Below are 26,014 nucleotides of genomic sequence, written 5' to 3'. Positions count from 1 at the left end.
CTCATAATTTTCTCATAATGGAGATCTAGTCCAGTTCTTCTTTCTAAGCTTTAAAACAGGTAAGTTCCTTGAGATATTTCATCGATACATTGCTTTCAATTTAAATAATAGAGATGATGCATTATTTATAAATAACGTCAACTGTCTGAAAAGATATTTATTATCTTAAAGCAAACGTAATTATGGTTTGTGTATTTGGCATTTTTGATTTTATAAATATTATATTATATAAACTGAATATTATAGAAATAATTTATAAAAATTAACTAAAAAGTTTGCGTTTTTAAAAAACTAGCGCAATTTTATACATACACCTAAAAGTAGTTTATATTAGTTGATTTTATATGCTTGAGAAATCTATCCGTGAGATGCGGTGATTGATTCATTCAATCCAATACCCTTGGAGGGTAATAGATGACAATGCTGTAGCTAATGAAGTTCTAACTGAGGCTCGGCTATTGCTGTTACCCTCCTGCCATGATCAGAGCTTTAATAGCTCAATAACACCTTATCCCTACACTGTCCTCTACAGATAACGGGGAAGATGAAAAGCATTGTTGCTTCGCCCCTTTAAGCCAGTCCTTATGTAAGGACTGTCTGGTGGTTAGATAATTGGACTCTCATCTGATGGTTTTCTTTAATTGTAGAGTGAGGTAAATGTGATTATGTGGCGATCATTAAATTAAGGTGGAATTATCATGTAAAGGCTCCTGTGTTAACTTATTAGTATGAATACATTTATATTCTTTAACAATTTACTAATATATATGTAAGAAATATCAAAGTTTTTTTTCTTGTCGTCATTAGTCTATGATTTAGTTTAATATACGCCGGGAGGTGGTTTGTGCCTGTTCAAACTGACTGTGTAAGCGTGGAATACTTTGTGCTAAAATCCCTCTCAACACAAATTTTATAAAAATAATTATTATTATTGAAATAATTTTGGTAAGATCTGTAGAGACTGCGGAGTAGTGTCACTCCTGGAGATGAAATTTGTCTCCCACTTAGAGACAATCACAAATATCAATGCCTACGGCGGGATGTAAGCCCGCAGCCTAGTAGTTGGAGAGCAGATACCCTAATACTCGGACAACCAGGCCGGCTAAATGCATATAACATTTTGCATGTATGTTTGCATATAACTTTTTAGCATACCCAAGCTGAGTTCTCCAGTTTTTTAACATATTTCATTCATAATCGTTATTATTGAAAATATAAAAGTATTTTATGTAGAGAGCCTTGTAAGAAAAGTTTGTGAAGGTGAGTTGGTACATGTTATTATTATTTTTTTTAATCGATTATTTCATTATACGTAACCTTTGTTTAGAGGGATTGCGGCAGCTGCAATACACGCGAATCGCCATTGAATCCTGAACATGTCAGATAATAATTTTACTGCATCTTTTATTACAAGTTGGCTCTAGTATAGCACAAGAATCCGACCTACTTATCTTCTCCCTCAGTTATGTTATCAACTACAGTGACCGAGCTACTTTTTTCTTACATTTAAAGGATTAGCTGTCTTCCCTTTACCCAGAAACTGCTAGGCGATGTAGGTCGACTGAAAAAGTAACTGTCCACGTTCAACCGATCATGTTTCCCTTTGAGCTAACTATATCTATTCTTAATTTTGGTGTAAGAGAAAATAAAGAAACTCTTGAGATTGAAACAGAGAACAATAAAATATTTATGCTAATTTATATTTTTGAATAAATTACTAAGTTATTTTAGAGCTAGTATTCCTTTCAAGGACTTTATTACAGTTAATATCGATCATCGGAGAATAAAAATTAAAAACCTACCGTATTAAAACGCACATATGTAAGGCAATATTTTATTTGTCATAGAAAAGGTACAATCTTTTCACATTTAACTCTCGCAACTGGAATTTAGATTTCTCATTTTTTGTACGCCGATAGAGGGCACGAATATTACCTTTTTGTTTGCTAATTTTTTGATTCTGAAACATAAACATATTATAAAAGATTCTGTGTGTTTCTATTATCCGTCTGTTTTAAGGAAAGTACGCAGCTAAAAAATCACATAATGTAATATCATTCATAACTATTTCCCCACACAAAGTATAACTGTTTATTCAAAAATACCCCGTGTGGTGGCCGGGCTAAGAATAGCGCCGCTGTAGCCCATGCATGTCGTAAGAGAGCGAGACGCTGAGTTTCGAGTGTTTCGCTCTCTTAGGTTTCTTCCGGAATTTTGCTCCCGGTGAGGGGGGGGCTTATATTTAGGGGGTACTCTGAAAGAGCATTTTGAGTCTCTGGGAGAGGTTTCCTCCGGCGTGGCCAGTAAGGGGCCTCGTTGGTGGACGCTTTTCCCTGAAATATGAGTTCTGCTCAGTGGTGGCGGGGGGGGTGGGGGCGTCACTGAGTGGAATCAACGCTGAGTTGGACGGTCTTTCGGCTACTCGTAGGGAGTGGTCCGGGGGATCGCCTTAATTTTTAGAGGTGGCTTTACTTAAAAATCTCACTGTAGCCCATGCATGTCGTACGAGGCGACTGAATTGAGTACCCATGGAGGGTGATGGATGGCATTGCTGTAGCCAATGAAGTTCTAACTGAGGCTCGGCTATTGCTGTTACCCGCCTGCCATGATCAGAGCTTTAATAGCTCAATAACACCCTATCCTTATATTGTCCTCAACAAGTGATGGGGAATATGAAAAAGCATTCTTGCTTCGCCCATCTAGTCAAAAAAAAAAAAAAATATATATATATATACAGTATATATATATTCAGACACATAGAAGTTGATTGTTAATTAGTTTTGAATTTTTAAATCACGATTTGTTGACTTCGTGATGATTGTAATTTTAGACGGAATACGTCATTTGTTTGATTGACTATTTGGTTCATATTTTGATATTTTTGTTTATAAATTTTTCGAGTTATCTCTTTCAATTACTGTTTTATTTTTTTGTAATTAATGTTTCGATTATTCATAGATACCAGAACATTAAAATGTTTTCCAGTATACTGCATACCAATTACTATAAGTACGAAAGAGTACTTTACTGCTGAGCTAAGGATAGTCGCCTATTTGTTCTCGACGACATAAACCTGCTGTAAACAAAGGAAATTATTTTATTATAACACTAAAAATTTTTATTTTTAAGTCGAAAGTTTGTTACCCGGAGGTGAAAAATTAATTCGACCATCGAAATGAAACAGCAATTCGATGGAATTACGCTGAAGGTAAACGGAAATTGTCAGGCTTAAATCCAAGACAATGGAATTATGCCTGTGATGTTTTCTATCGATGGTAAAGAATGGGGAATGGGGTCACGTGTTTGAAATGTCGTTCTTATGTGTGGGCTTACTTTTTACGGAATAGGGTATCAAACCATGTCAAAATAGAGGACATTAAACTCACTTCTTTACTTAATATCGCAATTCTTTTATAGAAATCTAGAAATCTATTTCATGACGATGAAATATTTTATATGCTAAATTAGGTATACATAAATCACAAATCCAATGGAGATGTCATAGCCAACCAGCTGAGTATTCCTCCAGAATGCTTAATCAGCCTATCTGGAAAAGTCTGTGTTAGAACAGTCGTTTTAATATGCGGGACACAGTTCTCTGCGCAGCACGAGTCATGCACGGTTTTTGGAGCAAATAGATACATTTACTGAGAGATGTTCCCGAAACGTTCAGTATAGACAAGTTTCTATTCTTTCGGATGTCATAAATCTGAGCAATTTTCTCAGATGTTATGGCTGAGTTCGTAAAGAATACATTATGATGTAGGACAATATCAAGGCATCTGATAGGACACCACATGAAAGGCTGTTGCATAAATTAAAGGATATAGGATTGGAATATAAACTGTTGACTTGGTAAGAGGGTGGCTGACGAACAGATATGAGAAAGAGGCAAATGGGGAGTCTTATTCTGTCAGATTTAAAAATAATGGTGTTCTCAATGAATCAATCTTTTGGCGTTAATAATATTAGAGAGGAACCGGCAGGTGATTGTCAATTGTTTGCTGATGTTACAAAGATAGACAGGGCAATCAACGATCCTACTGATATACAACATTTACAGAACGGCTCGAATAGGCTGGAACTATAGGAAAATAATAATGGCTGTCAATTCAATGTTAATAAGTGTACAGTAATGCACTTTGGCATGATGAGATTTCCAACGGCATGTTATGTCGGTGAAGTTATGTTTGGAGAGGTTAGGGATCTTAAAATTTTGTGTATAAAATGTTAAAACTCAAAGATGGCACAGCAAATATTGCGAACACAACTCCAACTCAGAGGAATATTGGGATGCTGAAACGAACATCGACTTGTAAGGATAAAGAAATCATTTTGCTTCTCTACAAAGACTTCTTCTATCGCACGGGGACTATTACGTGCTGATCTAATCTCCTGTGTTCTTTGGCGATGAAGCTGTGGAGAGATTTTGCAAAGAAGTTATAAAGATAATATAGGAATTATGGAATTCAGATTATGAGAAGAGATTAATAGTATGTGGACAGTGGCAAACAGGAGAAAGGAGGGTAATATGATAAACGGCTATAAACTTCTGAAAGAGAATTATAAGAAACAGGTTGATGAATTTTTTTTTATTATTATATGGAAGCTTAGGAGAGGAGAAAGGCGTATCTGTGGAAGCTGAGTTTGTGTGCCATTAAGAAGGAAATGAGAGCTAGATTTTGCGCTCACAGAGCAGTGAGGGAAGATGGTCGGTAAATCTAGTGAGAATAAGTTTTAAGAGAATGTATGATAACTAGTGAGCGATGTATAACTTTCCTCTTTGAGTCCCCGTCTACCTGGAGGTCTCTAATAATAATAATAATTTCATAGAATTAGGGTCAATAATAAGATAACTTTGGTGCTTTTATATGATGCTTTTTGATTTCTGCATATTTCTTTTTTTTTTAAATTCGATTGGAGATACTTAAGCACCTAAGGGAAATACATAAAAATTACTACAGTGAGGATGCTTCTTTGGTTCAATTCCTTGCCTCAGCCGTTGAATACATAAAGTGCTGTTCGCATTTTCAGCCCCATGCTAACTTGTGTTTGAAAAGATATTGTTTCTTGCTGCATATCTCATCACGATTTCCTTTGGATTTTAAGCTGGTTTTAAACATTTCAAAACTTATTAATCCAGCAATTTTGGATTAATGTATTGAACTGCATAAAATTCGCATGGAATTTTCTGAATAAACTACTTGTCGAGTACACTGCTTGGAAAGAAATCAACGGACTCCATAGTGTTAGGAACAATTAGCCATTGCGCCCACCTTAATAAGATGTAGGACCTCTTTTCGCTGCAATGACTACAGTAATCCTACAGGGGCATACTTACACAAGCGTACGATTGTCCAAAATTCCTATTGATCTAGTGATCAATAAGAATTTTGGATTTTTTTTTTCTTCCTGCAGGCATGTCATGAAGTACTGGTCTGTTGTTGGGCAGATTTCCGTTAACCTCACCCAACACTTCAGTTCATCTCGCAGATGTTCACTAGGGTTGAGATCAGGGCTCTGTGGAAGCCAGTCAAATGTGGCGACGTTCATGTCCGAAAACCACGCAGTTACGGAAGAAGCCTTATGCATGGTACATTGTCTTGCTGAAATAGGGTATCTGAACATTTAGATACCTCTCGGAATTCAATGCTCGTGATACCAGAGAGGTCCAAGGCCAAACCAGGAAATACAGGACCATACTATCACACCGCCATCACGTCTGAATTTCATAGTTGGGGTTACGCACTCTGGTAAAAGATGTTCACCGGTAATCCGCCCCATCTACTCAGTAGATGATTTAGCTTGATTCTTCGCTCCGTAACACAGCTTTCCAAGCTTTCACATCCTACTATTCATGTTTTTACATCACTGAAGACGACACTGCATGCTGATTCGGGTAATGTGGGGCTTGCGTATTTTGGTCCTACCATAGAAACCCATGTTGTGACATCGGTTCTGAATGTTTTTGTGCAGTTTCTTGTTCCAGTCAATGCCGGGAACTCCGCATTCAGCATGTCGGCCGACGAATGGAGGTTTTTACATATTATCCTTCGTAACACCGTATGGGTCACAGGGAGTGAACTTGCAGTTGACTCAATTTGTCAACAATTTGCCGAGCAGATAGGCTTGCAACATGGCATGCTATCACAATGCCTGTTTCAAACTCTGTCAGTTCCCTCCTCGCAGCCCTTTCACCCGAACAATGTTGTACTAAGTTAAAGTATTATATTCCTCCAATTTATACCGGCTGCAAACACGTGACGCATGGAACGCTGCACCTTGTCAATGGGAGCGTCCATTGACTTCTTTCCAAGTAGTGTATATTCCTAGTAGCCAGTAGGCAAAAATTATTTTAAGGAATAAAATAACTCTTACTGAAGATGCAAACTAAATATAGGAATAGTCAATATAATAAGCAAAGTTGGTATGGTGGGATCAACTGAATAAATTCATATGGAAAGCGATGAACTAGCACTAGTAGCGACAATACAATTGATTTGAATACTGTTCAAGCCAATTTTAACATATTGACTGGAGCGGAAAAAACGTTTCTTAAAAACTGAAGATCATAGATATGAAAGATCGGAGAAGAATTTGGGTTTTTACTTTCGGGTATCAATAGAAGAATCATATTGAAATGAAGACATCTGTGAAGAAAATGACATTATTAATAGTCTGGAATGTTGACACATAATTAACATAAGGGGGTATGGTTACTTAAACAGTATAAAAGATTAACAAAACAGAAAAAGTGGGGTTGAAATCATCTTTTTAAGCAAAAATGTCAAGAAAAAGATCCTGAGGAAGATCAAGATCCATATAGATCTTGATCTTCCTCTGTATTAGAATCTTAATTCATCGTAGAATACATAAACAATAGAATAGAACATAAAATATAAATGAAAATTTTTAATAAAAAGAACTATGAAATATTAATTTTGATGGACTGATATACATCATCATCTCATACACCATTTCAGAGTACATTTCAAAAGATAATAAATTTATAGATCATCTAGAAGAATCAATCGACCGTGAAATGCGGTGATTGATTCACTCAATCCAATACCCTTGGAGGGTAATGGATGGCTATGCTGTAGTCAATGAAGATCTAACTGAGGCTCGGCTATTGCTGTTACCCTCCTGCCATGATCCGAGATTTAATTGCTCAATAACATCCTATCCATACACTGTCCTCTACAGATAACAGGAAGATGAAAAGCATTCTTGCTTCGCCCCTTTAAGCCAGTCCTTATAAGGACTATTTAAAAAAAAAAAATCAGGGATATCGCGTTTTGGTGTCAATGCTACTGAGAATTTGAATTGATTATGTGAATGGATTTCTGGAATAATTTTATTGAATTGTGAATTGTGGTCTTTCACGTAGTTTTCGCGATGGTTATGCGACGGATTTGACTGGAAGGATTTTGCCGATTGGATTCGTTCAGCGCAAGGTAAGGTTCTGGCTTTAATGCAAATTTCCCAGGCCCTCTCCCGTTCCCTGCCCTCTGCCCGTCAGTAGTCTTCCGCCTCTAGTAGGCGATTTCGACTGCCGGTTTACACTTGGTGGAAAGAAGGAACAAGGCGGGTTCTGAATCACACAGCCCCCATTAAATCATGGTTTGATTTAATTTAAATCATTGCTGCTACTTCGAGCGTTTTGCAACGCTCGGTTTTGCTGGCAGTCCTTTGCGGCTGCGGGATTCTTTCTGCGGGTAGACGTTTACGCGGACTTAAGTTTAAACAGTGCTTTTTACGCCTCATTTTCTCTAAATGTGCGAAATTGAACCTGACGCCCTGGTTAAGTCACTAAACAGAGGGCTAGCCATAAATATACTTAAAAAGATTCTAAAAAAATTTGAAATCAATTTTTACTCTATGTCGTGGGACGACGAAGAGGATGACGACGAAGAGGATGACGACAAAGCTCCAACAAAAGAAAAGCTGGACTTGGTGATCTCAGATTTCACAGAGATCCGAGCGCGTAAGAAGCGAAAAACCACGGCCTCTGAACCACCAAAAAGAGCGCATGGAATGGAAGAAGATGGCCCAGTTTCCGATCCCTCTACCTCCACTAGAGAGAAGGTACCTCCGATCATACTCCGCGAAAAACAAAGATGGATATCTCTTAGGGCCACCATGTCCAATCTAAATATCTCTTATATAACTGCCAAAAATGTCACAGACGGCATCAAGATACAGCCCACCACGGTGATGGACTACCGAAATCCGACAGGAGAAATGAATGCCAGAGACATTCAGTATCACACTTTCTCGCTCGGTTCAGAGAAAAATCTGAAGGTGGTGCTCAGAGGGGCGTCTGAAGATGTGTCCACAGAAGTTGCTGCTGATCTACGCCATCAGGACCTGCCACCCGTCAAGGTCAGCAGAAGGACCAATAAAGACATGACTCCGATGCCACTAGTATTAGTTCAGATCCATCGAAGCTTACAAACAAATTTATGACCTGACGTCATTCAAAACTACATTTTGAAATCAGCCCAGAACCCTTAAGGAAAGGGCTTCAACAGGGCAGTGCCAGAAATGTCAAAAATTTGGCCAATCTCAGAAAATGTGTAAGGCTGAGTTTAAATGTCTAAAATGTGGATCTACAGCCACCCAACCAATATCTGTACAAAGCCAAAAACCACACCAGCTAAATGTGCCAACTGCGGTGACCCACACACACACAGCCAACTATAGAGGATGCATTCAAAATCAAAAATATAGAAGATCGGAGAGAGAGAGACACTCTTCCTCCCGCAGTAGATCCATAGCCCCTCTCAATGATTAGCACAAATTGTCAGAAGCCCATCTGAAGCAGTCAGAGACCTTTAAAATAACAACTCAACAACGAAAGACAATGACATATGCGGATGTAGTCCGTTCTAAACAGATAACTCATGAACAGGATCAGCCAGTACCACACACAAATCTGACAGCTATCATCACCTCTTCTCTGGCAAATATGCTACTAGACTTCAGCAGATCCAGTCCTACATCATCCGCTACTAAAATATTCAAAAAGGATACACAAAGCATCCTCGCAGCTCTCATTCATGAACAGTAATAAACTAAATCCAGACTCTCTGCAGATTATCGCGTGGAACGCGAACGCCTCAGAAATAAGGTCTTGGAGCTCCAAGAGTTCACCCAAAGACATCAACTGGATGTAGTTTTGATAAGTGAAACACATATGAGATCATCGGACAACCCAAATAGCAGGGATATCATCTGTACAGAACTGACAGGCTGACCCACAGAGGCGGTGGCACTGCCATTTTCATCAAGAATTACATTAGTCATCAATCTGTAAATATCCCACCTACCACTAATCTTGAGGTTACAGGTTTAGTGGTTCTCACGAACTCGGCTGGTAGACTAAAAATCTATGCAACATACAATCCTCCATTAAAATCATTACTGTCCTCGGATTTGGACGCCATCTTGGGCATCAGAGAGTCTGTCATCATTGCCAGTGACTTAAACGCCAAACATTCAGCTTGGAACAGTCAAACTACCAACAGGAATGGCCACATATTTCTAACTATAGAGGATTCAACAACGCGATTGTGGTAGGTCCCACTGAACCTACCCATCATAATACGTATGGCACTGCTGATGTCTTGGACATAGTCATACTGCAGAATGTGAGACTCCAGTACAGTTTAATGACACTAAATGATCTTTCATCTGATCATAATCCAATACTACTATAGTTGGAAAATCAAGAAAACTGTCTCCCCCCCCGCACTCATTCATATCATGGGAAAGGTTGACCAAAGTACTCCCGAAATATATTGGTCCTGTACCACTTATTAAATCCAAAGAAGAAATTGAAACAGCTGTTAAAGACCTGACTCAACAAATTAACACAGCCTTTACATCAGTCACTACTTCCACAACTGCCCTCAGGCCAAACCACTTGCCAGAAGATATCATGAATTTGATCAAGGAGAAAAATAAGGCTACAAAAAGGTTTCATAAGACCCTTGCACCACAAGACAAACATGAATCTTGAATAGGCTCAATTCTGCAGTGAGAGATGCCCTTAAAGACATAGAAGTCAACTTTGGGAAGAAAGATTGACTTCTATCTCTCCTGACAATCACTCCATTTGGAATCTACTCAGAAAGATCAAAAACAAAAACAAATCTCTTCCCCATCTCCAAACAGATCTGGGCCTCATCTATACCGATGCAGATAAAGCCTAAGCAATAGCAGAAAACTTAGCCAAGCAATGTAAACCATCATATGAACATCTAGACTTCAATCACATCTACAAGATCCATCGACATGTCAGATGCTCATTAAAATCTTCTGTAACCTGCTCCAATCAAATTGCACCCACATTACCAGCAGAAATATATAATATAATCAAGAAATTAAAAAAACAAAAAGGCTCCTGGACCTGACAGCATCACCAACAAGGTGATTAAGATGTGCCGCGTATAGCTATTGTACATCTGACCAACATAATTAATTCCATCGTCTTTTCAAACATTTCCCTTCTTGTTGGAAGGTAGCGGATATAATTCCAATCCATAAGACCGGAAAATACCCGTACCTGCCTCTAAATTATTGCCCAATCAGTCTCATCTCAAATTTGGGTAAAATTGCAGTAAACTTTATTCTTACCAGACTCAAAGCCTCCGTACACAAGTTAAACATTCTTCCTAAAGAGCAGTTTGGGTTCCATCAATTCCATAGTACCACACAACAGATACATAGACTAGTCAAATACATCTCAATTGGATACAATTGGCATCAATGCACTGGGGCTGTTTTCCTTGACATAGTCAGTGCATTTGATTTGTATATTTGCGACTCCATTTTCAGTCAACATAAATACATTACCTCCGAATTTTCAAATGGAATGCGTAGAGTTGCAATCAGATATTCAACTCAAAGAAACATTTGATCACATATCTTTGCTAGATTTTTATAAGACCTATCTTCAGAGAGAAAAATATCCTTCGCTTCACAATCACGCTTTATTCATGTCGTCGCTTTTTGGTAGTATGTACATTTGTGAACAACTATTTTCAAGGATGAAGCATACGAAGAGTAAAGTCATATCAAAAATTTCTGACGAGAACCTTCACGGCTCACTACGAATTGCAACCACATTCATCAAACCAGACATTGATGCATTGATTTCACGTAAACAAGGCCAAATATCTCACTAGTTTTGTGTTTATGCTGCCCTCTTTTTTAATGTTATAATAAAAAATTTTTAAAAATAAAGGAAGTTTTTTTACTTATTACATCTATTAGATGTGTCAAATTCGCTGTTGTATGAAAATATTGTAATTTATTGTTAGCAGTGAATTCTGTTTTTGCTTCTCATTACAACGCAAGACGTCGAAACTCAAATGAACCAAGACATTACCGTATAAAAAATTGAAAAAGCTATTTATAATTCTGTTTCATTAAAAACAGTTCGCGAGTATTCTTAATACTCCCTTTCATATTGGTCGCTGTCCTGATTTTTTTTTTTTTAATCTGTTCGCTAGAATCAGCTTATTTAATTAAAAAGAAAAATGAATATGTTTCGTATTGCTCCTATTTGACCCCAACACTTGACCTGAACAATGGGCGGAACGTCACGGTAAATTGTCTTTGATGATATTGGTTTCAATGAGGCAGTTGAACGAATAGATCCTTGACCCTCCTTGTAGACGTGAACTGAGGTATGCTGTCGGCATCATAAGAGACTGAAAAGACTTGAATTAGAATAGCGAAGCAGGAAATGCTATTTGGGTCACGTCAAAGCTGCCATACACCTTGTACTAAGGGTACCACCATCTAGCAAAGAACTGTCACAACCATATCATGAAATGAAAGCTCGTCAATTAAAGTAAAAATCTGTTTATTTTCTATAATAACGGTTTCACTTTCTTTGACAGGGAGTGAAAGAAATTATTTCTTTTGCTAACGCATTCATTTTGTCAGATATTTCATGTTATAGAGATAATGTTTGTCTTCTTTTGACAGCTTATTTCCTGCCAATGAGGTCATCCACATTTCCTCTTACTAACTCTACTCCCATGCACTTAAGATGTCTTCCATCGTTAAGAAATTTGCTATTTTAATGGTTCTTTCTCCAGACATGACGCGCCTGTCTTAATCGACTTTTTTCCATTTGTTTCTTTGTCTTCATTTCTGCAAATATTGCATTCTTAATCTACACGTGTACGTGCAGTGATTCCTCTTCCTAAATCTCTGGTTTTGTATGATTGTCTTCTCGTTATTCGAAGATTGAGTTTTTTCTTTCTTTTTTTTTCCAAGTAAATTATAGCTTACCCATGTTAATTTCAGTAAATCTCATTCAAAATGCGATCCTTCTGATTGTATTCCATGATTCAAATACTCTTTCCATTGTTCAGTGAATTGCTGATAGCCCTGTAATACTGTCGTGCGATATTTATCTACAATATATGGAGTGTGTGCGTTTATGATATACTTGTGAAAGTTAATTCAAACAGTTGTCCGCTTTGCAGAGTCAAAAATACGAAAAATAAATGACTAATTATAATAATGAAACGAATTCTCAGACAGATTTCAAAATCGTTGAAGGAAGTGGTTTTCATAATAATATAACTTTCAACAGCGTGTGTGAAGTAACTTGCTATGAATATGCAGTTGATTATGTAATAAGAATAAGCTACTCGTGCAATCTTTCTTATAAAGAAGAGTAATTTGACGTCATACAATTTCAGATAAAAGATACAGTAGAAACAACGTAAGAAAAGAAAGAAAGCCAGTATACTATTTTAAATTGTCGCATATTACTGTATATATTTCCTCATTTCTATTCAACAGATATTCTTCCGAAATTTTATGAGTCATTTAATAGTTATAGAAGCGTATGAAACCGTTTCTTTATATTTTATTGCTTTCTTTGGTAGCATTCTTTATGAAGGACACTGAAATAAAATATAGGGTAGCGGGCAAAACAGGAAATAGAACTATTGTCTGTATTGCGCCAAATAGAACGAAGCAACAGTACAGTAGTCTTGTGGGACAATCCTATATAAAGGAAAAATAAATGGTGTGTAATTTAAAAACCCAGATCATGTGATTAAAAACTACATAAGATTTGTAAGCAAATAATAAAAGGATGTAAGCCTACATTTTAATTCTACTGGATTTGAGATATATTAAATAATAATTTATAATAATTTATATAATAATTTATATAATTTATAATAATTTATATAATAATTTATAGACACTAATGAATTAAAACAGTTGGAAGTTCCGAAACTAAGTATCAATGCAAGTTATGATTATTAAACTAGCTTTGCTAGCATATATTTCACATCACATAATCTCATAATCATAATTTTAGAACATTCGTCATTACTCCAAGAACCAACTTGATTTAAGACTATATTTTTGTATACAAAAACATAAAAGGTGTATTATTATATTTTAAGTATACCCTGAAATTTAAAATTATTAAAGATAATTTTTAAAATTCTTTTAGTATATTATTCATTACACAAAATTGTATTACTTTATTTCAATTTATTTTTGTATTAATTTATTCCAATCCCCCCCTCCCATCCCAAATAATTGCTTTCTTTTGTAGCATTCTTTATGAAGAACTAAAATATAGGTACTGAACAAAACAGGAAATTTCAGTTATTTCAGGAAGAATATTGAAATACAGTATTAACTTTTCATCTTAGTATATATTACAAGCGGATGAAAGTTATTAATATTTTATTGTTATTTCCTGTATGGAATTGATTATAATATTATTATTGGACTATTAGTTATCAAAATGATCATAGTTAAAATTTTTCTTAAAGGAATAGTATGTCACAAATCAGAAGTGGCATCTGTGTTACTTTCGGTCATGTATCATGCCGATTGCCAACAGACTATGAATAAAAGAAACTTGCTGAGATAAAACTATGTATAAAAATGAAAGGTGAAGGGTGTGAAATTGGCAGTTAATGTCGAATAACACTAATTTCAGCCTTCACAATATGGCTATTGAGAAGTACACTAACTGATCAAAAGTATCCGGAAACACCTTCCTAGCGATAGATATGGATATATACATCACAACCATGGCTTATGAAAGTATAAAAGAAAGCACACGATCTTGCGATCTTCATAGACAAGCATTAACAGTAAATGGACCATACTGAAAAGTTCAGTGCGTTTCGACGCACTGAACTTTTCAGTACGGTACTATCATAGAATGTTACCTTTACAACAACTCAGCTGCAGCTTTGCCGATCAGCAGTAGGTGCTGTTATTGTGAATTGGAAACGTTTAAGTGCAATGGAAGCACAGTTACGAGCTGGTCAACCACATAAAATTATAGTGAGAGACCACCAAGTGTTGACAGTGCGTGGTGCTAAAAAAAAAGTCTGTCCTCAGTAAAATCACTGGCTTCTGATTTCCACAATACCAGCACCACAACTGTATGTCGGAAGCTGTCTTCAGCTTTTCCTACTTGAAAATCCACTAATGGTACCAAGGATGGGTTGAAGCTTGACAAGTTTAACATCAGCAAGGTCAATGCCAAGCCTCGATTGGAGCGGTTTAAAGTTCTTCGCCGTTGACTCTATGGAGCAGTGGAAAAGGCGTTCTCTGGAGTAATGAATGACACTTCACCATCTGGCAGGCTGACGGATAAGTTTGTTGTTTGGGAGACTCTGGAGAACTTGGTAAAGAGGCATCATGGTCTGGGGCTGTTTATATGGTTCTGGCTGGGGCCACCCTAAATCCAATCAAGGGGGAAACAGAGCTGCCGCTTATAATGATATTCTAGGAGATTCTTTGCTTCCAGCTTTATGGAAACATTTCGTTGAATGCCCTTATGCGACAATGCCATCATCTACAAAGTGAGGTCTGTGTAGATCCCTGATGTCTGGTGCAGGCCAGTCATGTTCTTCGAAATTCATCTCATCAAACCATTTCTGCACCATCAAACACCAGTGGGATGAATGGAAGGGAATTATCGCAGCAAAGCATTAAAAGTGAGAGGAAAGAATTCCCAAAAGATTGAAGGCTGTTATAGCAGGAAAGAGGGGGGACCAACTTCATATTAATGCCTTTCATATTAGAGAGAAAGAGTTAGGATGAGCAGACGCCGAGATATTATTTTTGACCAGATTGTGTATACTGATCCAATGAGCAGCTGAAACCTCCATGGAATAAAAGCAAATCGAGAAGTGATTCCAGACGTTAAAAGGCATAAATCTGAATACTTTGGATATATTACAATAGATAATAATATTCATAAGTCCTAATGAAGGAATCTCCAGCCCTCAAGAATCTCCACCTCAGTTTCCAGAAGATAATACATTTACTTATAACAAAATCCTATTTTAGCTTATGCTTGTGATGTAACTAGAAAGTCCAACAGAATGGTTAGTCCGTATTCCGTAATCTTCTATGTCTGTATATTGCGTGTATTCTTCTGGTCGGTTTGCGGGATGCAAAACCCTAGTTTCCGGGAAGGGAAAAAAACCTTCTGCTTCTGTATGAGACTGGCGAACTCACTTTGAGATGAGAAACCCCAATAAAAGTTCTTCACATCCTAAATGGGATTCGGATTCGGGTCTTCCGAATCAAAGGACATCGTCGAAACCGAACTGAGTTACGGAGGCTCGATTAAATTATTGATTTAAAATACTGTACGATATGTAATAGATTTAATTACATAAATATTCCCCAAATCACGTTTAATATTAAAGACTGCCCAGATTTCCTTATCTTACTTTAGTAGTTTAATTTTTATCTTAAGGTGAATTCAGCATCCACACATTTTCAGATACAACTTTTATGGTGTAAGGTATTCTTCGTCGGCCCCTTTTCTAACCTTAAAACAAAAGCAGTAAACTAGGCAGCAACCAGCTATTATATAACAGAACAGTAGAACAATAGAAAAATCATGCATGGGTAAGTTTCCTATATTTACTGTATGATAGGCAAATATTGAGCTACTTCCTCTTCTTGATAATAAGATAAAAAAAAATTAACTATTGCTCTATCCTTGAATCGCTTTTTTTTAAGACTATTTCCGTCGGAGTCTGATGCTAGTAATAGAAGTTTGTCTACAGGAAATGCGTGATGCACCTCATCTCGTGCAGGAATTATGGGTATTACGAGGAAACAACACAGTAACATATATATAATCATATTAGTCTAGGGAAAAACTGTTTTGCTGGGTTATTTTTAGAGTATACGAAAATTTATAAACTTTTTTGTATGTCATAATAATAATAATGAAGAATCGCGAACTTAGGATTTCACTATCTGTTAGTTGTCATTTTTTAAAAAGAATTTATACGAGATTTTTGCTAAAGTTTTAGTAAACACGAATTATTAACTTAAAGTGTATTATAAAGTAAAAATCAGCCAACGAATTTGTTGATACGGTTTTGGATTTTGCGATGTACGATCGTTTGGAAATGCATGCAAGTTCAGCGCCCCCTATGTCACAGAATATTTCTACTAACGTAGATCCGGGAGCAGACGAACACATTATGTGATAATCCACCATTAGGCTTAACGCTCAGCTAAAAACTGATGTACCATATAAAAAAACAATAAAAAAATAAGGTAAGGAGGTAAATAAGAATATGTTGGTCCATTGACACTAATTACTTTACGGTGTTAATTTCCTCTCTCCAAGAAAATAAATAATGAAAAGTCGGCTCTTAAAAGCAAGCTTAAATTGCACTCCATCTATAATAAAATTATTTAGGACACACATTCCTCTTGCATTACTCTCAACTAAGCGTGAAATACCTAAAATAATTGAATATTTTATGAATGCTTTCGGTATGTTTGTTGTTCGTAAAATCTTCTTCCCCTACTGGGGTACACGTACACAAATGTTAGGTAACTATTTCACCTGGATCGGCACACTTAACATCCTGCAGTGATAAAGGAAGTGGTGACCTTGTGTGGATGGCTCATTAGTTGACATCCATGACGGGAACAACTAATTGGATTCCTACATTGAACCAAAGCAAAATATTAAAAAAAAAAAAAAAAAAAAAAAAAGCAACAGCACCGACTCATGCCAAGCATTATTTTGTACTTTGGAGTCGGAATGAGTGAGGCAAAAATGGAAAGTATACACATACTCATAATTCTAGTAGCATTATCTGAGAGAACATGAAGAGACCTCTAGTGAGAAAAGTATGAATTAAATCCACTTTGTGTTGTTGAGATGTTGGTTGCAAGCTGAGAACATTAGCTACTAGTCTTGTATCGCGTCTATTAGTCCGAAATAGTTTGCATTTCTGATTTAAATACTCCTATTCTTAAACCATTATGTTTTATGTTATTAAAAGTGGTAATAACGTGTTCTTTTTACATAAAAAGAACCTCAAAAGTGACAGAGAGAAATTTTTCTGTAACCTCAAAAGATTATAGAAGCATTTCCCGATCATTTTACAGTATACTTGCTAAAGAAGTTTTAAAAGAGACTACTTTAATGGCATTGTTTTTATTAAGGGTGTTTATTTTTGTTGGTGTTGTAGTTTCGCTTGAATTTCAGAGGAGAATTTACATTCTCAAGTTAAACATTGTCAGTAAACTGCTACTTCTAAATGGCATCATCAAACTCCTGCTTTCTAGTGAGCTGGCTTACTTAAAAAAAATAAATAAATAAAATGAAAATTTTTAAATGAGGAAAACTATTCCGGAAGACAGTGGTGGATGGAATCAAAGAGGAGAAGCAAGTTCAGTGTGTTTTTGCATTATACCGATGCTGAGCAGCTTCTACTGTTTGTTTTAACATGTTAAGCAGAAAGTGGAGAGATGACCGTTGAGTTCAGTGGAGCAGTACTGAAGTAAGAACAGGTGCTTCAATACCCACTGCTGCACTGAAGTACCTGTAGAACAGACACAAAGCTGAAACATGGCATCTGTGAGATAAAGATTATTTAATTCTGTGAGGGATGAGGAATATCTACGAGCCGAATTGTTCTCATCTGGACAGCATCTAGAATTTTAGAAGAGGTTTTAGGCACTATTCTAAGGATGAACTTTTTTAAGGAGGATTTATATAGAATTAGTAGCTGGGTGGGTGAAATCTAGAATCTTGAGCAGTAGAGAATCCCAAGTTGTTTAGAGGCCACGATTGATATGATGTGTTTATGACAGGAGAGGGTGCGGGTAACTGTCAATACACTTTGGTTCTATCAGAGGACCTTAAACATTTAACAAAACATATATCATAAATTTGATCGAAATCACTTGAACGATGCAATTCGTAAAATTATATGCGAAGAAGGAGGAGATGGATTTGAATGTAACCTTTCAAATTTGGCAAGCTGTATCCATTGGAACATCTCTGTTGAACGAAAGTGGAATACCAGTAATATTCAACTTAGAACTTCAGTTATAGGAGGTCGAATTTTGGTTTGAACGATTTTGGTAAGATGAGCAAACTCACTTGCCTGTGGCCTCGCAGTGTATTATACTCATATGTATCTTAAGTGAAAAGATGCAGTGCGAGCTGTCCGGTACTTATTATTTCAGATGATGGAGTTCTATAGTATTTGAGACGCTCGATTCTCATCAGAGTAGAGAATTTACGTAATACCATACTGGATGGTATTTTTCCTCTATGAATTTCGTAATGGTGTCGGGGAAATGTTTCGTAATTATATTCTGAGAAACAGTAAATAAGATAAAAGCCATGCCCTGATTACAGATATAAATATCATTACTCGGTGTCGTTCCCCAAACAAACAGACAAAGAAAAAGAAAGTAACAAACTAAACAACGGAATTCGGACTAAAAGCGAAGTACATTTTCAAAACTTGAACAGATTTATCAAATTTCTTTCCGTTATTAATCCTAAACTTCGCCCACTATGTAAACCGGTTCACATTCACTTCCCTTTCCATTGTAGCCTGTTTCTAAAAGGCCACCTAGTGGCTGGCGTTTAGTAAATTGCAACACTTTCCATCTGCGCACCCGGAGGCCCAGACAGAGGAATCGTGTTTTGCTATCATCAGGACACGCTACACCGAGCCAACTAGAACGGCAAGTTGCATGCACCACCACCATGCAACCCACAGCAGGTCAGTGACTTTACGAAAGGGGTGGAGAGGTTAACGTCATCACACGAGGAATCACAAAACAGAATCACTAGTTCTGGGTCAACGCTGATCATCAATTATACTGCTTAATGGACCCTTTCCGGTTTGAATTCTCAAGGGAAATAATGGGGGGGGTGGAAAAAAAAAGTAAGACACTAGATTATGTGTTGTCGTCCTTTCTTCTAGTGCTGCTCATGAATATCTAGTCATAGTAGTTGGTATCTGATACGGCATCAACTTATATATAAATATCGAGCGAGGTCACATTCTGTTATGTTTGCGTTTAAGTATGATAAACATTCAGTTCTATGTTTAAGACTAGAAACATAAAATGAGGAAGCGCCATCTGTTTTTAAGATTAAAAACTGAAAACATAAATTGTCGAAGGTCATCTATGCTTAACTCTCTATCAAAAAAGTCAAAATCTCACATTGCTAACAAAATATTAGAAGACGAACGTTTATATTAGGACATAACTTCATTTACTATTACAATAGTCCGACAGATTCTCTTTGGAATTACTTGGATGCAAATCTCTTTTAGATGAAAAGAATCTTTACTAATTCTTTTCAACTAAAAATCACTTGTAAACCTTCAACTCCATTCGACTGTCTCAGGTTAATTTTCGTTCCATAAAACTTACCTGAACACACACACACACACACACACACACACACACACACACACACACACACACACACACACACACACACACACACACACACACACACACACACACACACACACACACACACGGAGTTCCTATAACATAGTATATATTCACACCATAACTTATTTGCTTTGGTATAATCTTAAAAACCACCCAACTAGTCATCTACTGAGATTGTAATTGCTATACAACATACCATTGAATCCATAAAACAAGCATATGTACCTGCACTGATTTCTCTACAGTAACTTCATCCACCAGATGATTCTTTCAAATTTTATGAATAGTAGTATTATCATCAGAAATTGACCATTGCCCTGTGGGTGGAACAATTAACATACTTGGCTAAGAAGACAGACTGTTTATATAGATTGTAGTTGTCATTCGACCTTGAAGAACAATGATTGGAGATATAATTACTTCCTCACATTCTTAAAACATGATCACCAGCGATATAAAACCATTTTACATAAACTGTATAAATGGAAATATAAACTACTGACTCGGATAAGTGTGGGTGGCTGAGAGACTGGTATCAGATAATATATGGGGAGCATGAGTCTGCCAGATTTAAGGGGGGGGGGGGCACTGGTGTTCCCAGGGATCAGTCCTTGGATAATTGTTTTTTAATGTATTCATGAGTGATATTGGGAAGTACCTAACAGGAAATGTTCAGTTATTTGCAAAGATAGGCAGGGTAATCGGGAATGCACTATTTGAAGAATGATTTGAATGAACTGAAACTGTGGGCATGTGTAAATGACAGGCATTTCAATGTTAGCGAGTGTACAATTATATACTTCGAAGTGAGGAAATTTTCAACGGCATCTTCAAGTTATCAGAGGATAGGAATTTCAAGGTCACATAGCAAAAATTGCAAATACAACTCAGAGGATAATTGCAATGTTTGACGCGAACCTTGACAGATAAGGAAGTCGTTTTGCTTCTTTACAACCCCATGATACGACTACGCCTGGACCGCTGTGCGCAGATTTGATCTCCTGGATTCCAAGGAGATAAAAAGCTGTAGAAAGGTCGCAAAGAAGAGTTACAAAGATGATGTCGGGATTGAAAAATGTAGATTACAAAGACAGATTGAGAGTATGTTGACTGCAGACAGGGGTAAACAAGAAAAGGGGGGGTGATATGGGGGTGATGGGAGTGATGGGTATCTATAAACTTCTGAAAGGGTGTTATAGGTTATCAACTGACGAAATATTTCGTTATGCAGAAGATGAGGAAAGGATAAGGGGTATCTGTGGAACTTAACTTTGTGTGCGGTTGAGAGAAAGAGGTCAGAGCTGGATTTTTCTCCAATAGAACAGTGAATGAATGAGTGAGTGGAATTTTGTTTTATTTATTCTTATGAAGTTTTCTCCCTAGTCCCTATCGAAGCGAGTTGAGCTACCTCATGGGGGTGTTGAGTATTTATGACTGTAGGTCCGTGTTTGTTCACGAGGCCGATTTGTCTGTTCTAGGGACAAAAATCAGAGTTTCAGGGAGAAAGAACCCTCTACGAGACCGGCTAACTCACCTTTGGTCGAAAGAGATCAGATAAATGTTCCTCACGGCGCTGACTGGAATCGAACCCAGGTCTTTCCGACTAAAGGGCTTCGTCTATATCGACCGAGCTACGGAGGTTCTACTGAGTGGAATAATTTGGCTTTAAGTGATGAGTGCATCTAGTATAGGTGACTTACGGCTTCCCTTGATGCCTCTTGACTCCCTGGAAATCTCAGATAGTAATAATAACTAATTATAATAATATTCTAAATGTATTTAAGCTCAAGATGAAATTTGTGTTCCCCACAGCTCTCCACACATTAGCCTCACTTACACATTTTCTTTCAAGACGTAATGAAGCAGTCCTTGTGCTGTTCATTACTTTGTATCGGGTAGTGAATAGTTTTTTATAATCACTTCAGAGTGAATTATTGCATTTTTCTGGGTCTGGGTTCCATGAACTTGCCATGTCAGAATCATCGATACGATATAACGAATGCCATATCGGACCAGTGAAATTTCTACCCACAAAATTAAGCGACGAAACAATGTTTAGTTTTCTCAAAGTAATGGGGTTTCCTTCCACCAATAGGAATTATTTCTGACCTGATTCTCTATAATATCTCACTTATCCATCTTCGTCTGAGAAAGAAACGTTTCTGCTAAGAAGAAAAGTAGTACACCATTAAACTCGCCTCACAAATATCCAAGTCTTGATCATCAAGACCATTAATGCACCAGACTTAAGCGGTGCCAACCCTAAATCATTCTAATTATTTTCCACAAGGTTGAACGAATCAGAGTCGATTCTTGTGGCAATCGTTAAATAGAATAGCTGTTCACATAATCTAAACCTGTTAGACCACCAGAATAATATTTTGCGTCGATAATACAGCACTGTGTGTGTGTGTGTGTGTGTGTGTGTGTGTGTGTGTGGTGTCTTCAATCCTTGATTTCATAGTTACCGGTTATTTCAAGACTTCGTGAAGAGAGTATGGCAGGCAGATGTCGCCATCTCGTATCCTAAACCATAAATGGTAATATTGTCTGAATAGTGTAGATTTTAGGTCGGCTTTTCGGAATTTCGGGATTATAAATTCTAGGGGAGAAAAGTCCCCTAGAAGAAGTTTCTGTAGTCACTGACTAGAAAACTTTTTTAGAAAAATTTAAATATATATGTATATCAATATCGTCACGTGCATCACTTATGCTACAAAATTCACGTTGACCGTATGATTACATTTTTATCGATGTACGAAAGTTTTAAGCGTATATAGCACATTAGTGCTCATCTTAATTGGCCTAATGCAATTAATTGTAGGATAACTGAATATTTTAATTTATCAATTAATTGTAACAAAATCTGCCAGTGGAGGCCAATGTGTTTGTTTTAAGATACTGTATATTAGAAAAATAACAAAGAAGAAGAGTGCTATATTTAGTTGGTATATTTGAATTACTCAAAGGTGCAAATTTTTGAAGAGGAGGACGAGGCTTACCTCCTTCAGCTACAATACTGTCTGCCATTGTAAATATGGGCAGAAAAATTATAAAATTATCGAAAATTATATATTAAAAACTTGTCTATATTATATGTAAAAACTTGCTACCACGTCAGTTTACATTTCATGCACGCAAAACAGATGAAACTCAGAAAACGAAAACAGCAACTCGTGACAAATGACAACGTTCAGTTGGATTGGTTGACACAATAACCAATCACAGCCTCTAGGTGCTATTGTCTCAGATCTCACCCTGCCTCGCCTTCTGAGCAGTTTAAAACTACCAGAACGCTAAGAATTTGACTCGATGCGCCATCTGTACATCTTTTCCAAGGGCTCAAAGGTGTATCTTGAACGCACCTGGGCTATTACCTGAATGTGATGTAATGTTTACGCATCGAAAAGTGTCCTCTTCATGAAGCATTAGTATAGAGACCAAACATGGAACCTTTTAGGACCTCTTAAGACCTTCCAATAGAAACTGTGTGAGGGTTTCACACTTAGCACACACACACACACACACACACACACACACACACACACACACACACACACACACACACACACACACACACACACACACACACACACACACTGGGGGATTCTCTTTTAAACCTGCTAAGAACGTGACGCAATCACCTACCATCATCACCAATTTATCTGTGCTGATACTTTACATCTCTACCGGGTTGGTTCCGGAGGATTTTGCTAAGAACATAGTAGGCAACTTTTCTCAATGAAACATAGAAAGCAGTCGCCCAACACCCAGGTTTCCTCAGTCCGATAGTGAGGTTCTACTGCTGTTATCCTGTCTTTGTTCTTAATCTATTCTCTATAACCTTCACTATTGCATTTTGTCTTCTGTTATGTACTCCATGCGTGCGGTAGCAACTTTGCACAACATGAGTCACGCTTCTGTACTCTGACATCTGTACTCTTCAGTTCTTGTCATTGCTTCTTTCTCGAACTGTACGACCTCTAGTCGGTAGAACTTTGATGTTCATCTTGATTAAATCTAAATATTCAAATACAGGTGGCAGACGAGTCCCCATTCCTGATCCATTAATGTTGAGAGGGAACATGCTTAGATTCTTGCAATGTAGCTCTGCAACTGAATGATGCAATATTAAGGCCCAGTTTCTTTGTTCAGCCGAGTGAGTTGTAAGGGGTGTCTCTTTCTATCAAGTAATCATTTAGAGGTACGGCGGTAATCGTTTTATACATAATCTTAAAACTGCATGTTTTCAACGTTTACTTTATTGTCTCTACCAAAAGCTTGACTTAGTCGCATTGATATTAAGGCCTCAAACTTGAAAAAAGACGCAAAGAATTTTATGAAGTTTTTTTCGCGGCTTTGACGGAACTCGATTCACTTGTAAATACAGACTTGTAAATAATGAACAGACAAAGGAAGATCTTATTGAATGAAAGAAGGAAGTATTTTTACTAATTTGCCCAACATTAGTGCAGTTACGTAAATAAGTTTTTTGCTTGTTTATCGTTTATATGTGATCAGAATGAAGAACACGTGAAAATGGTCTCCATAAACAACTACAGAAGCAGTGAATTAAGTTATATTTAAAATTTGGATTAGGTAGGGTACAACCGAAACAACTAAAGCTGTGGAATAGGGTATTATGTTAATTGCGTGTATTTTTCGGGCCTAATTGCCTGTTTGAGAGGATAAAAAAATCCGAGTTTCTGGAATGAATTCTACCAGCTTCTTATGAGATCGGCTAACTCATTTTTAGGTTGAAATACAAAATTTTTGTGCGTTACAGACGACATTTGAACCCGGATTCTTCCAATGAAATTTAGAGTAAAGAATTTAATTAATAGGAAATATGTCTTTATTGTGTGTGTATGTGTGTGTTTCTTTTTTTCAGTGCGAAATGTGATTCTTTCTTTCTGAGTTGCATCTTTCGAATATTTCTTTTCAGAACTTTACACTGATATAGTTATTACTTATTATCTTTATAAGATGCACCAGCTGACAAGAGAATGTCAGCTGGTGCTGTTGATTCTCCAGAAAGCAATATTACCGATAATATTCTTCTCTTGATTTATATTTCTTTTGCTTTGTTGCTGGTCATGAGCATTTGGCTACTCATGAATTATTTACGAAGTGTCAGATAGTTCATTCACCGTGAAAAACAACTTAATGACTTAGGAAGGCTAGGAAAAAAAAGCAAGGAATAAAAAAAAAATCTACAAATTCCACTCTCTTATATATATAACGCCTTACACTTATCGCATTTTCATTCAACCCCATGATTACATATTTCCTCGTTTTTCAGCATAATCTAAGCGAAAAGAGAGGCGAGAGAGAGATGATGTAGGTGGGATCATGATCATTGACGGACGCTGACCTCTTGAGAGGTAGATGGACAATAGCTGAAGTCGACGAACTTTAAATGAAACTGTAGTAGTTCTATAAAACGCGTGCGACTGTGATTTACCAGAGCATGAGCCCTCACGCGAAGAAATAGGAAACAACTGAAAGGCTGAAATAGATCCTGTCTGTCAGCCACACGAAGTGTCAACAACTCAAATAGGAACAGGGCATCGCTCCATTAGACCTTACAGGGTGTGAGGATTACCTTCCAAGGGCGACAAACCTATTCTATACTACATTTATTAGCTTTGGCTGAAATTCACGACCGGGGACAAACATCCCTATTTTAAAAGGGAAGTGGATTCCGAAAGAGAGAAAAAAAAATTCCTCAGTTGGAGATTTTAAACATACGTGGATTTGCTGGTCACAGTTCAGTGAGGTGAAACCACTCAATGTTAATCCCGATCGCTCTTTGCGATACAGATGATGATTTGATGACCAGAGACGAAGTTAGCTGCATGTTCAAGGGATGTTTTAATGAAATAACGAAAAAAAAAAAGTAAACTCTTTAGGAAATATTCCCTAAACAGGTTGGGAGCTGACATTAAGAAAAGTCTCAGCAAAATTCTACCTAATCAGCAGGAACCCACTGAAATATGAAATCCTGCTAACAGATAATAGAAGACCATGGCAGAATATCGCCGCCATGTTGAATTGTTTTCCATTGTGGACGAATCAGTAAAGAGCACCCCACTCTAAGGATATGTAAAACACATTCTATATCCTAATTTAAAAAAAAAAAAAAAAGGTTAATCATTGTCATTCGTCCGCTGACCATTTAGTTCTGGATGTACCTGATTAAACGTTTTTAGTTTCCCAATTTTCATGTGCAATTTCAGATTACTTTAAGGTA

The 26,014-nt window shown here is 37.0% G+C and overlaps 1 protein-coding gene across 1 annotated transcript in view; it reads left to right on the top strand.

Annotated features, from left to right (window-relative positions):
* The window catches only part of LOC150101983 (uncharacterized), a 135,393-nt gene that overhangs the window by 314 nt on the left and 109,065 nt on the right, over positions 1–26,014 (top strand). The window lies entirely within an intron of this gene.

The sequence above is a fragment of the Typopeltis vanoorti genome, chromosome 11, assembly GCF_054136105.1.
Source record: "Typopeltis vanoorti isolate ZY-2024b chromosome 11, IOZ_Tvanoo_1.0, whole genome shotgun sequence".
Lineage (NCBI taxonomy): Eukaryota > Metazoa > Arthropoda > Arachnida > Uropygi > Thelyphonidae > Typopeltis > Typopeltis vanoorti.
This window is presented reverse-complemented; position numbering and strand designations above follow the sequence as displayed.